Source organism: Arachis hypogaea, chromosome 11 (genome assembly GCF_003086295.3).
Source record: "Arachis hypogaea cultivar Tifrunner chromosome 11, arahy.Tifrunner.gnm2.J5K5, whole genome shotgun sequence".
In the NCBI taxonomy this organism is placed as follows: domain Eukaryota; kingdom Viridiplantae; phylum Streptophyta; class Magnoliopsida; order Fabales; family Fabaceae; genus Arachis; species Arachis hypogaea.
The window spans coordinates 79,531,845-79,546,968 of NC_092046.1; the positions used below are offsets into that span (position 1 = coordinate 79,531,845).

At 40.0% G+C, this 15,124-nt stretch overlaps 1 non-coding gene across 1 annotated transcript; it reads left to right on the forward strand.

Annotated features, from left to right (window-relative positions):
* Positions 1-14,802: 14,802 nt before the first annotated feature.
* Positions 14,803-14,910, forward strand: LOC112725588 (small nucleolar RNA R71). Its single transcript, XR_003164686.1, has one exon. It is a non-coding gene; the product is annotated as a small nucleolar RNA R71 (small nucleolar RNA).
* Positions 14,911-15,124: the final 214 nt, after the last annotated feature.

Consider the following 15,124-nt stretch of genomic DNA (forward strand, 5'->3'; position numbering starts at 1 on the left):
GAAGTACTATCTCAAGTAATGGAGGAATCGTCGAGCTAGCGACGCTAAAAGAGCGCTTTGTTGGGAGGCAACGCAACCTAAGGTAGTTCCCTTTTCATTGTCATTTCAATAAAGATCACAAGTAGTTTCCCCTGTATTGCGAGGAGCTAAAAATAATTCAAGAGTGAAAGTGTAATTCTAAGTTTGGTGTTCCACCAGAGATACTAGTTAGAATCACACTACACTCCAATGGCAAATTGCTAGCTCCAACCAATCAGGGTAACCACTTAGCAGTAGTCTTTAGTTCATAGTTGTCTTGTTAATAACAACACATGATGTTCTCTGCATGTATTGAATCTGTTGTACTAGGCAAGGAACTAAGTTTGGTGTTCACACACCAGATTAAGTTCAGAAATTCACAAGCATACATGCAGGCTAACTATTTCTCAAGTGCTTTGGGAACAAGCAACTTCCAATAACCTTGCAGGAATCTTCTGGAGAAATGATGCACCATCATCCAAGGAAGTGGAGTATAATGCAGAAACTATGGATGATGACAACAAAGAGACAGCTAGAAACCATCACCAGAAGGTTGTATTGTTACTTAATTCCATATACTTGGAATGCTAAAAATTGGAAGTCCGAATGTGCTCTTGATTAATAGTTACTCATTAGTTTAAATCATTAGAATTTAATGCTTGTTTTCATTGCTTTTGTCATATGTGTGCTGTCCAAGATACCTGCTGCATCTTCACCTTGCCTACTTGTATGCTTGTCCTTTTAAGTTAAATAAAAAGAGAATGTATGTTATGAAAAACCAGAGTGGAGTTCATATTGTGGAGTAAGTTCCTAAGTTTATGGTATGGTAATAGATTAGCTAAGTTGGTTCACCAATAAGGTAGGAAGGCAACTATCTGTCCTGAATCATATGCTTGAAACACACCCCATGAGACTAGCTAAATAACAAGATCCTAATAAGAAAAAGGGGAAAAGAAAAATGAAAGTTGGGAAATAAAAGAAAAAGAGTAAGAAATAAGGCTAGGCACCAAGGGCTTGAATCTTGAGGGATGTGTCTGTGGTGCTCTTGTACCAAGGATCTGCTTAGATGAATAAGTTCTTAGGAGTGCTTCATCACTTGGTAACTTGGTAACTTGGGTTAACTAACCGGGGATTATCAACTGAAAATACACTATCAAGAGCAACCTTGCTACAGAACACTTAGTAACCCAAAGAGGTGTTGGACACTGATGAGAGAATTTTTGCGTGGTCTAGAAAATTGCGGATTGGTGCGCAGAAATTGTGATTACACTTTAATTATGTAAAATTCATCGCTCTTTCTTTCCCTGGTAATGGCGCCAAAAACATGATGCCAATACCATGGTTCACAACTTCGCACAACTAACCAGCAAGTGCATTGGGTCGTCCAAGTAATACCTTACGTGAGTAAGGGTCGAATCCCACGGAGATTGTCGGTATGAAGCAAGCTATGGTCACCTTGTAAATCTCAGTCAGGCGGATATAAAATAATAATGGGGTTTTCAAAAATAATAAAATAAAATAGGGATAGAAATACTTATGTAAATCATTGGTGAGAATTTCAGATAAGCGAATAGAGATGCTTTTCGTTCCTCTGAACCTCTGCTTTCCTGATATCTTCATCCAATCAGTCTTACTCCTTTCCATGGCTGGCTTTATGTGATACATCACCATTGTCAATGGCTACTTTCGGTCTTCTCTCGGGAAAATGATCCAAATGCCCTGTCACGGCACGGCTAATCGTCTGGAGGCATCACCCTTGTCAATGGTTTCATCTTATCCTCTCAGTGAAAATGGTCAACGCACCCTGTCACGGCACGGCTATTCATCTGTCAGTTCTCGATCATGCTGGAATAGGATTTACTATCCTTTTGCGTCTGTCACTACGCCCAGCAATCGCGAGTTTGGAGCTCGTCACAGTCATTCATTCATTGAATCCTACTCGGAATACCACAGACAAGGTTTAGACCTTCCGGATTCTCTTGAATGCCGTCATCATTCTAGCTTGCACCACGAAGATTCTGATTAAGAGATCTAAGAGATACTCATTCAGTCGAAGGTAGAACGGAAGTGGTTGTCAGGCACGCGTTCATAGGGAATGATGATGATTGTCACGTTCATCACATTCAGGTTGAAGAGCGAATGAATATCTTAGAAGCGAAATAAGATGAATTGAATAGAAAACAGTAGTACTTTGCATTAATCTTTGAGGAACAACAGAGCTCCACACCTTAATCTATGGAGTGTAGAAACTCTACCGTTGAAAATACATAAGTGATAATGGAGTTCATTGGTCTCGGCCCCAGAGGGGAACCGGAGTAACCAAGACTACTATGATCCGAAGATAAAACTCAGGATGTCAAATACAATAGTGAAATGTCCTATTTATAATAAACTAGCTACTAGGGTTTACAGATGTAAGTAATTGATGCATAAATCCACTTCCAGGGCCCACTTGGGTTGTGCTTGGGCTGAGCTTTGAGTGTTGCACGTGTAGAGGTCCTTCTTGGAGTTGAACGCCAGCTTTTGTGCCAGTTTGGGCGTTCAACTCTGGTTTTGGATCCTTTTCTGGCGCTGGACGCCAGATTTGGGCAGAGAGCTAGCGTTGAACGCCTGTTTGCGTCATCTAAACTTGGCTAAAGTATGGACTATTATACATTGCTGGAAAGCCCTGGATGTCTACTTTCCAACGCAATTGGAATCGCACCATTTAGAGTTCTGTAGCTCTAGAAAATCCACTTTGAGTGCAGGGAGGTCAGAATCCGACAGCATCAACAGTCCTTCTTCAACCTCTGAATCTGATATTTGCTCAAGTCCCTCAATTTCAGCCAGAAAATACTTGAAATCATAGAAAAACACACAAACTCATAGTAAAGTCCAGAAATGTGAATTTAACATAAAAACTAATGAAAACATCCCTAAAAGTAACTAGATCCTACTAAAAACATACTAAAAACAATGCCAAAAAGCGTATAAATTATCCGCTCATCACAACACCAAACTTAAATTGTTGCTTGTCCCCAAGCAACTGAAAATCAAATAGGATAAAAAGAAGAGAATATACTATAAATTCCAAACTATCAATGAAACATAGCTCTAATCAAATGAGCGGGACTTATAGCTTTTTGCCTCCTGAATAGTTTTGGCATCTCACTTTATCCATTGAGGTTCAGAATGATTGGCATCTATAGGAATTCAGAGTTCAGATAGTGTTATTGACTCTCCTAGTTCAGTATGATGATTCTTGAACACAGCTATTTTATGAGTCTTGGCCGTGGCCCTAAGCACTTTGTTTTCCAGTATTACCACTGGATACATAAATGCCACAGGCACATAATTGGGTGAACCTTTTCAGATTGTGACTCAGCTTTGCTAGAGTCCCCAATTAGAGGTGTCCAGGGTTCTTAAGCACACTCTTTTTTTGCTTTAGACCTTGACTTTAACCGCTCAGTCTCAAGTTTTCACTTGACACCTACACGCCACAAGCACATGGTTAGGGACAGCTTGGTTTAGCCGCTTAGACCAGGATTTTATTCCTTTAGGCCCTCCTATCCACTGATGCTCAAAGCCTTGGGATCCTTTTTATTTCCCTTGCCTTTTGGTTTTAAGGGTTATTGGCTCTTTGCTCTTGCCTCTTGGTTTTAAGAGCTTTTTGGCTTTTTCTGCTTGCTTTTTCTTTTTTTTTTCTATTTTTTTCGCCTATTATATATATATATATATATATATATATATATATATTTTTTTTTTTTTGCAAGCTTTGTTCTTTGCTGCTTTTTCTTGCTTCAAGAATCATTTTTATGATTTTTCCGATTATCAAATAACATGTCTCCTAGTCATCATTCTTTCAAGAGCTAACATATTTAACATTCTTAAACAACAACTTCAAAAGACATATGCACTGTTCAAGCATACATTCAGAAAACAAGAAGCATTGTCACCACATCAATATAATTAAGCTAAGTTCAAGGATAAATTCGAAACTCATGTACTTCTTGTTCTTTTGAATTAAAACATTTTTCATTTAAGAGAGGTGATGGATTCATAGGATATTCATAACTTTAAGACAAAGTTACTAACTACTAATGATCATGTAATGAATACACAAACATAGATAAGCACATAACATAGAAAACGAAAACCAGAAGAAATAAGAACAAGGAATGAATCCACCTTAGTGATGGTGGCGTTTCCTTCTTGAGGAACCAATGATGTCCTTGAGCTCTTCTATGTCTCTTCCTTGTGTTTTTTGCTCCTCCCTCTTTGCTTTTTGATCTTCTCTTATTTCATGAAGCATGATGGAGTGCTCTTGATGTTCCACCCTTAGTTGTCCCATTTTGGAACTAAATTCTCCTAGGGAGATGTTGATTTGCTCCCAATAGTTTTGTGGAGGAAAGTGCATTTGAGGCATCTCCGGGATCTCATGGTGATGAGCTTCATACGCCTCTTGAGCTCCATGAATGGGCTCTCTTGCTTGCTCCATCTTTTTCTTAGTGATGGGCTTGTCCTCTTTGATGAGGATATCTCCCTCTATGTCAATCCCAGCCGAATTGCATAGGTGGCAAATGAGGTGACGAAAGGCTAACCTTGCCATAGTGGAGGACTTGTCAGCCACCTTGTAGAGTTCTTGAGGTATAATCTCATGAACTTCCACCTCTTCTCCAATCATGATGCTATGGATCATGATGGCCCAGTCTATAGTAACTTCAGACCGGTTGCTAGTGGGAATGATTGAGCATTGAATGAACTCCAACCATCCTCTAGCTACAGGCTTGAGGTCCAATCTTCTTAGTTGAACCGGCTTGCCTTTGGAGTTAATCTTCCATTGAGCTCCTTCTACACATATGTCCATAAGGACTTGGTCCAACCTTTGATCAAAGTTGACTCTCCTTGTGTAGGGGCGTGCGTTCTCTTCCATGTTTGGCAAGTTGAATGCCAACCTCACATTTTCCGGACTAAAATCTAAGTATTTCCCCCGAACCATTGTAACATAGTTCTTTGGATCCGGGTTCTTACTTTGATCATGGTTCTTGGTGATCCATGCATTGGCATAGAACTCTTGAACCATTAGGATGCCGACTTGTTGGATGGGATTTGTTAGAACTTCCCAACCTCTTCTTTGAATTTCATGTCGGATCTCCGGATACTCATTTCTTTTGAGTTTGAAAGGGACCTCAGGGATCACCTTCTTCTTGGCCATAACATCATAGAAGTGGTCTTGATGGGATTTGGAGATGAACCTTTCCATCTCCCATGACTCGGATGTGGAAGCTTTTGTCTTCCCTTTCCCCTTTCTAGAGGATTTTCCGGTCTTAGGTGCCATCAATGGTAATGGAAAAACAAAAAGCTTATGCTTTTACCACACCAAACTTAGAATTTTGCTCGTCCTTGAGCAATAAAAGAAAGAATAGATGAAGAAGAAGAAGAGATGGAGGAGAGGGAGAGTGGGAAATGTTTCGGCCAAGAAGGGTGTAGAGGGGTGTGTTGTGTGAATTTGATGAAGAATGTAGGGCTTTATATAGGGAAGGGAGGGGGGTTAAGGTTCGGCCATATGGGTGGGTTTGGGTGGGAAATTGGTTTTGAATTTTTGAAGGTAGGTGGAGTTTATGAGGTAGGTTTATGGGAAAGAGTGGATGGATGTGAGTGGTGAAGAGGTGATGGGGAAGAGAGATTGAGGTGATTGGTGAAGGGTGATGACAAGTCATCTTAGCCTAGTTTCACTAGCCTTTTTCTCTTGTTTTCATTTAGTTTTATGCACTTTCTTGCATTATAAATTAGCCATTTGAATTGGAATTGCATGGTTTCCTTAATTCAAGCAACCACCTCTTAATTGATACAAAATCATGAGGTTCAAGCCAACTTTAGTTGATAATTAATTGATTTATAAACCTTGTGAATTTTGTGATACTTTGATTGGTTGTTTTGATTACTTGTAGGTGAAGAAAGGAAACAAAAGGTGTGCCAACATTATGGAAGAAGGTTGCAAGAATGGGTTTGAGAAAATGGAATTCACGTTTGAGCTAACGTTTGCCTCAAACGTCAACTCAAACGTGAGTAGCAGTTGAAGAACACCCTGGGAAAAACCAACGTTTGAGCCAACGTTTGCCTCAAACGTGAGGTCAAACGTTGGCTCCAAAAGAGAAGAGAATTGAAGCTCCTGGGAAGGCAACGTTTGCGCCAACGTTTGCCTCAAACGTGAGGTCAAACGTTGGCGCCAAAGAGAAGAGAAAAGGCATCCCTGGAGGCAGCAACGTTTGAGCCAACGTTTGACTCAAACGTGAGGTCAAACGTTGGCGCCAAACAGTATGAAGGGGGCACACTTCAAACAAGAATAACTTGAGTTGTAGATGTCCAATTGAGGTGATTCCAAGTGGGTTAGAAAGCTGACATTCATAGCTTTCCAACCATATATAATAGTCTCTATTGGGCACAAAAATTGGCAACACAACAAGAGGACAAAGTAGCCCCAAGAAGCATGCAAGAGGGAAGAACCACGTTTGAGCTCACGTTTGACCTCAAACGTTAGCTCAAATGTGGATGACAGCAAATGGCCTATGCTGCATAATTTTACTCAAGTAACGTTTGAGTCAACGTTTGACTCAAACGTTGGCTCAAACGTGAATGACTCATGGCCCGTTTCACTAATGGATTTCTTCCCAACACCAAGAGCAATCAACGGAGGCTACTATCAACCCAATTCCATCAAGACTAAAGGCCCAATTCAATGCTTAATGATCATTGGAAGAAAGTGTATAAATAGCTTAGGATTTGAAGTTTTTGGAGAGCTTTTTCCTTTGGAGTTTTTACTGAGTAATTTTGGGAGAGAGCTTTTGGGTTTTGAGCTACTCGGAGTGATCTTTAATTTCTTTGTCTTGGGGAAGGAGAATTCATTCCTCTTCCTCTTAGTTTTATTGCTTTCAATTTCAATTACACTTGTTTTGGATCTGGGGTTGGAGATTTGAAGAAATTTTGTTTCAATCTCATCCTTGGATCTCTCTGCTTATTTACTGAATTTAAATTTCTGCCTCTGTTACTTACTTCTCATCTACTTTCCTTGCAATTTACAATTCCCTTGAAATTGTTCTTGTTGGATCTAGGAAGGCATTGAGATCTAGACTTGGTTTTCTAGTCTCTGGGCCCTGAGATCTAAATTCCCAATTTACATTTTGTTTCTTGCTTTTAATGTTCATTTACTTTACTGCTTCAAGATCCGCTTCAATCCCAATTCCTTTTTACTCTTCTGTTTAATGCAATTCAACTTCTCTTTGTTTAAATTCTGCAAATCCATTCCCCAATTCCCTTTATAATTCCAGCCGTTTACATTTCTTGCACTTTAAGATTCCGCAATTTACATTTCTTGCATTCTAAGTTTCTGCTATTTAATTTCTTGTTCTTTAAGATTCAGCACTTTAATTCCCTGTTCTCTTTACTCCCATGCAATTTAATTTCTGCAAATCACAAATCACCCAACCAAAACTTAATTCGCTTGACTAAATCAACCACTAAACTAAAATTGCTCAATCCTTCAATCCCTGTGGGATCGACCTCACTCCCGTGAGTTTTTATTACTTGATGCGACCCGGTGCACTTGCCGGTTAGTTTTGGGTATTTTGGAAGATTCAGTTTTCCACAAATTTTCCCATCAAGTTTTTGGTGCCGTTGCCGGGGATTGATTAGATTGACAATGATTACGTGAAGTGGTGATCTAGATCTAGCATTTTTATTTTCTGTTTCTCTAATTGTTGACTAACCCATTAACTGTTTGAAGTTTTGTCTCAACTGACCACACTTAATTTTCAAGAGAATCACTGTGTGTTCCGTTGTTGATTTATATGTCACAGGGAAGAAGAGCAGCCAGAGGGAAGGATGTCATTGAAGAAGGAGCTTCTGAGAAAGAAGAACACCACAATATGAAGCCACAACTCATTACACTAATAGAGAACAATTGTTCCTATGATGGAACTCCACTAGAGAATCCTAAACAGCACATATCCAATTTTCTGAGAACTTGTGATGCTGTCAATCTCGACAATGTAAATCATGACACCATTAAGCTCTTGTTATTTCCCTTCTCACTGAAGGATGAAGCGGCACAATGGTTTGAAACCTTTCCCCAAGGAAGTATAACTAGTTGGGAAGATTTGGTTGCCAAGTTTCTAGCCAAATTCTCCTCGTCCCAACAACACATCAAGATGAAAGAGGGAGTACATCCATTCATACAAGGAAGGGAAGAATCATTGTTCAAAGCATGGGAAAAATACAAGAAGACAAGCAACAAAGCGAATTTCCAAGCGTTCTATGAAGGATTAACCCCAGAAACAAGAAGAGCGGTGGATCACTTCTCAGATGGCCTACTCAACGCAATAGCAACTATCCAAGGAACTACAGAGTTCAATGACAAGAGAGCCAATAATCAGCGCTCATCTGAGACCCCACAGAATGCAACTTCAGAAAAGGAGATAATGAATCTTGAAGGAATGAAGGCAGTCATGAATCAAAGCAAATAGCTATATCAACAAACTCAGCAACAATTGGAGTCAATAGCTAGACAAATTGATTTTCTCCATTCTACTACAGTGAATGCACAATTTCCACCATGGAAGCCACATTCTTATCTAAGAATGAGGGAATCTCCACATAAGGAACAAAGGGACTTCAACTACAACAACCCCAATTTCCCAAACCTGCAAAAACACCACCATACCAACAACAATCACTACATACCACCACACTACCCACCCTTCCAACCCCCAACACTCCACAACTTACAAATTTCACAAGACTCTCAGAGGATCACCAATCTGGAGATCTTAGTAGAGAGAATGATGACACATCAAGAGATGATAAGCAAACACCAGGAGGCCTCACTCGGGAGAATTGAGAGGCAAATAGAACAATTAGCTAAGAATCTCACAGGAGTGAGTGAGAAGAGGGCTAAAGGAAAAGAATCACTCATCCAGGATGAGCATCACAAAGCAAAGCCTCACTTAGGAGGACAAGGGGACAAGGAGAAGGAAGCTCAAAATTTGAACTGAGCAAGCACAGAGGATGTCAAGCTAGTGACAATAAAAGAGCGCTTGTTGGGAGGCAACCCAACCTGAGGTAGTTTTCTTTTCATATCTATTTCAATAAAAAGGTTAATTAGTTTTATCTATATTGCAAGAAGCTAAGTTTGGTGTTGCACACCAAAACAATCTAAGGGAGAATGAAGGATTCTAAGTTTGGTGTTCCACCAAAATCCCATCATAAAACACATTCTCACTCTCTGCATAATGCTAGCTTCAAGCATTTAGACAAACTAATTAACCATTCTGCTGTTTTAAGTTTAATTGCCTTTGAAAAAGAAAAAGAGTTTCACATCTGGTTAGTTTGATGAACAAGAACCATGGGCAAGGTACTAAGTTTGGTGTTCCCACACCAAAGTAAGTTCAAAAAGCCCACAAATAAATCATGCATGCTAACCATTTTTCAAGTGCTTGGGGAACAAGCAACTTTCAATATCATTGCAGAGCATCATACAAGCTTTTGGAAGGATTAAGCATCATCAACCAAAGAGATGAAAGAGGAATGTGAAGATCAGCAATGATGATGATGAGAAGAAGGAAAGCAAGTGAACTCCAAAAGGTTGTATTGTTAAGTGATTATCTTACATCAAACACTGCTATGATTGAGAGTGGTTTAGTCTCCCTGATTATCTGTCTGTTTAGCATGGTTCCTTTTCTAAAATTCAATAAGCAAGATGCTTGATCATTCACAACATTTTTCTCTTCAAAACTTGTTTGCACTCAATGTTCAAAAATTGCATCACATGAAAGTTCTTTGAAAAGAAGAATTGAGGAATTAAACAATTTTGAGGCAAGTAAAAGATTAGGAGAAGTGGTGGTTCTAGTTGTATGAATATGTATTGAGGTTGCATGCTTGTGAAAACTTGCATGGGAGCTCATAGGCAGGACATGAAGTTCAAAGAAGTATTGTGGAGAGTCTCAAAAATCTATTGATCCAAGAAGCAGCAAATAAAACAAAACAAAGAAAAGAAAATACAAAGACAAAAAGAACACGGCCCAAGGCTCTGAGCATCAATTACTAGGCAGAAAAGAAAGAAGAAACAATGACTCAAAGAGTTGTTAGCCTAGTAAAATGCTTGTGGTTGAGTTGTGTCAAAGAAAGAGGCTTGAGCAAGTAAATCCTTAGGGGTGCTTCAACACCTAATACCTTAAAACCAACTGGTTTAGGAGTATTGATTGAAAGCTTATCTAAAAAGCCGCTTTGAGACATGACACTTAGAGTCAAGGCCAAAGCAAAGAAACTATAAGCTGCTTCAAGGTGACTACATATAAAGAGATCTCCATGATACCATTTGGATGAAAATCCTAAGACCTAAGACTCCCAATATGTGAGGACTAGTAAGCACTGAAGCCCTTGTATGAGCATATAATTTAGAGTTCACCCCACTGTTACTTAATCACTTCACTCACAGGACTTTACAAGTTGTTCTTCAATCCGTCTTAATTGAAAGAACCTTGAGCATAATTCTTTTCTTGCTTGGGGACAAGCAAGCTTTAAGTTTGGTGTTGTGATGACAAGTCATCTTAGCCTAGTTTCACTAGCCTTTTTCTCTTGTTTTCATTTAGTTTTATGTACTTTCTTGCATTATAAATTAGCCATTTGAATTGGAATTGCATGGTTTCCTTAATTCAAGCAACCACCTCTTAATTGATACAAAATCATGAGGTTCAAGCCAACTTTAGTTGATAATTAATTGATTTATAAACCTTGTGAATTTTGTGATACTTTGATTGGTTGTTTTGATTACTTGTAGGTGAAGAAAGGAAACAAAAGGTGTGCCAACATTATGGAAGAAGGTTGCAAGAATGGGTTTGAGAAAATGGAATTCACGTTTGAGCTAACGTTTGCCTCAAACGTCAACTCAAACGTGAGTAGCAGTTGAAGAAAACCCTGGGAAAAACCAACGTTTGAGCCAACGTTTGCCTCAAACGTGAGGTCAAACGTTGGCTCCAAAAGAGAAGAGAATTGAAGCTCCTGGGAAGGCAACGTTTGCGCCAACGTTTTCCTCAAACGTGAGGTCAAACGTTGGCGCCAAAGTGAAGAGAAATGGCATCCCTGGAGGCAGCAACGTTTGAGCCAACGTTTGACTCAAATGTGAGGTCAAACGTTGGCGCCAAACAGCATGAAGGGGGCAGACGTCAAACAAGAATAACTTGAGTTGTAGATGTCCAATTGAGGTGATTCCAAGTGGGTTAGAAATATGACATTCAGAGCTTTCCAACCATATATAATAGTCTCTATTGGGCACAAAAATTGGCAACACAACAAGAGGACAAAACTAGCCCCAAGAAGCATGCAAGAGGGAAGAACCACGTTTGAGCTCACGTTTGACCTCAAACGTTAGCTCAAACGTGGATGACAGCAAATGGCCTATGCTGCATAATTTCACTCAAGTAACGTTTGAGTCAACGTTTGACTCAAACGTTGGCTCAAACGTGAATGACTCATGGCCCGTTTCACTAATGGATTTCTTCCCAACACCAAGAGCAATCAACGGAGGCTACTATCAACCCAATTCCATCAAGACTAAAGGCCCAATTCAATGCTTAATGATCATTGGAAGAAAGTGTATAAATAGCTTAGGATTTGAAGTTTTTGGAGAGCTTTTTCCTTTGGAGTTTTTACTGAGTGATTTTGGGAGAGAGCTTTTGGGTTTTGAGCTACTCGGAGTGATCTTTAATTTCTTTGTCTTGGGGAAGGAGAATTCATTCCTCTTCCTCTTAGTTTTATTGCTTTCAATTTCAATTACACTTGTTTTGGATCTGGGGTTGGAGATTTGAAGAAATTCTGTTTCAATCTAATCCTTGGATCTCTCTACTTATTTACTGAATTTAAATTTCTGCCTCTGTTACTTACTTCTCATCTACTTTCCTTGCAATTTACAATTCCCTTGAAATTGTTCTTGTTGGATCTAGGAAGGCATTGAGATCTAGACTTGGTTTTCTAGTCTCTGGGCCCTGAGATCTAAATTCCCAATTTACATTTTGTTTCTTGCTTTTAATGTTCATTTACTTTACTGCTTCAAGATCCGCTTCAATCCCAATTCCTTTTTACTCTTCTGTTTAATGCAATTCAACTTCTCTTTGTTTAAATTCTGCAAATCCATTCCCCAATTCCCTTTATAATTCCAGCCGTTTACATTTCTTGCACTTTAAGATTCCGCAATTTACATTTCTTGCATTCTAAGTTTCTGCTATTTAATTTCTTGTTCTTTAAGATTCAGCACTTTAATTCCCTGTTCTCTTTACTCCCATGCAATTTAATTTCTGCAAATCACAAATCACCCAACCAAAACTTAATTCGCTTGACTAAATCAACCACTAAACTAAAATTGCTCAATCCTTCAATCCCTGTGGGATCGACCTCACTCCCGTGAGTTTTTATTACTTGATGCGACCCGGTGCACTTGCCGGTTAGTTTTGGGTATTTTGGAAGATTCAGTGTTCCACAAATTTTCCCATCAAAGGGTTTTTGGGAAAGAGTTTTTATGGGATTGTGTGAAAGAGAGTGGTGAGGGATGAGAAGAGTTGAGTGGAGGTAGGTGGGGATCCTGTGGGGTCCACAGATCCTGAGATGATCCTGTGGGATCCACAGATCCTGAGGTGTCAAGGATTTACATCCCTGCACCCATTAGGCATGTAAAATGCCTTTGCACACAACTCTGGGCGTTCAGCGCCAGGTTGGTGCCCATTTTGGGCGTTCAACGCCCATTTGTTGCCATTTCTGGCGTTGAACGCCAGAACCATGCTTGTTCTGGGCGTTCAGTGCCAGGATGCTGCCCATTTTGGGCGTTCAGCGCCAGAACCATGCTCTGTTCTGGCGTTGAACGCCAGGCAGATGCTCCTCCAGGGTGTGATTTTTCTTCTGCTATTTTTGATTCCGTTTTCAATTTTTATATTCATTTTGTGACTTCACATGATCATGAACCTATAAAGGCATATAACTAAGAAAAATATTGTTAGATAAATAAAAATTGGGTTGCCTCCCAATAAGCGCTTCTTTAATGTCAATAGCTTGACAGTGGGCTCTCATGGAGTCTCACAGATGTTCAGAGCATTGTTGAAACTCTCCAACACCAAACTTAGAGTTTGGATATGGGAGTTCAACACCAAACTTAGAGTTTGGTTGTGGCCTCCCAACACCAAACTTAGAGTTTGACTGTGGGGCCTTGGGTTGACTCTGCTTTGAGAGAAGCTTTTCATGCTTCCTCTCCATGGTTATAGAGGGAGATCCTTGAGTTTTAAACACAAGGGAGTCCTCATTCCATTGAAGGACTAGTTCACCTCTGTCAACATCAATCACAGCTCTTGCTGTGGCCAGGAAAGGTCTTCCTAGGATGATGGATTCATCCTCTTCCTTTCCAATATCCAGGACTATGAAATCAGCAGGGATGTAAAGGCCTTCAACCTTTACTAACACGTCCTCTACTTGTCCATATGCCTGTTTTCTTGAATTGTCTGCCATCTCTAATGAGATTTTAGCAGCTTGCACCCCATAGATTCCCAGTTTCTCTATTACAGAGAGGGGCATGAGGTTTATTCCTGAACCAAGGTCACACAAAGCCTTAAAGATCATGGTGCCTATGGTACAAGGTATTATGAACTTTCCAGGATCCTGTCTCTTCTGAGGCAATGTCAGTTGATCCAGATCACTTAGTTCATTGATGAACAAGGGAGGTTCAACTTCCCAAGTATCAATACCAAATAATTTGGCATTCAGCTTCATGATTGCACCAAGGAACTTGGCAGCTTGCTCTTCAGTAACATCCTCATTCTCTTCAGAAGAGGAATACTCATCAGAGCTCATGAAGGGCATAAGGAGGTTCAATGGAATCTCTATGGTCTCTAGATGAGCCTCAGAGTCCTTTGGTTCCTCAGAGGGAAGCTCCTTATTGGTCACTGGATGTCCTAGGAGGTCTTCCTCCTTGGGATTTACGTCCTCCTCTCCTTCTTTGGGTTCGGCCATGGTGCTTATGTCAATGGCCTTGCACTCTCCTTTTGGGTTCTCTTCTGTATTGCTTGGGAGAGTACTAGGAGGGATTTCAGTGATCCTCTTACTCAGTTGGCCCACTTGTGCTTCCAAATTTCTAATGGAAGACCTTGTTTCATTCATGAAACTCACAGTGGCCTTGGACAGATCAGAGACTAAGTTTGCCAAATTAGAAGTATTTTGTTCAGAGTTCTCTGTCTGTTGCTGAGTGGATGATGGAAAAGGTTTATTATTGTTAAACCTGTTTCTTCCACCATTATTAAAGCCTTGTTGAGACTTTTGATCCTTCCATGAGAAATTTGGATGATATCTCCATGATGAGTTATTGGTGTTTCCATAAGGTTCACCTAAGTAATTCACCTCTGCTATTGCAGGGTTCTCAGGATCATAAGCTTCTTCTTCATAAGAAGCCTCTTGAGTACCGTTGGATGCAGCTTGCATTCTATTCAGACTCTGAGAGATCATATTGACTTGCTGAGTCAATATTTTGTTCTGAGCCAATATGGCATTCAGAGTATCAACTTCAAGAACTCCCTTCTTCATAGGCATCCCATTATTCACAGGATTCCTCTCAGAAGTGTACATGAACTGGTTATTAGCAACCATGTCAATGAGTTCTTAAGCTTCTGTAGGCGTTTTCTTTAGGTGAATGGATCCACCTGCAGAAGTATCCAATGACATCTTTGATAGCTCAGATAAACCATCATAGAATATATCCAGGATGGTCCATTCTGAAAGCATGTCAGAAGGACACTTTTTGGTCAGCTGCTTGTATCTTTCCCAAGCTTCATAGAGGGATTCACCTTCCTTCTGTCTGAAGGTCTGAACATCCACTCTAAGCTTGCTCAGCTTTTGAGGAGAAAAGAACTTGGCTAAGAAAGCCGTGACCAGCTTATCCCAAGAGTTCAGGCTATCTCTGGGTTGAGAGTCCAACCACACTCTAGCTCTGTCTCTTACAGCAAAAGGTAAAAGCATGAGCCTGTAGACTTCAGGATCTACTCCATTAGTCTTAACAGTATCACATATCTGCAAGAATTCAGTTAAGAACTGAAAAGGA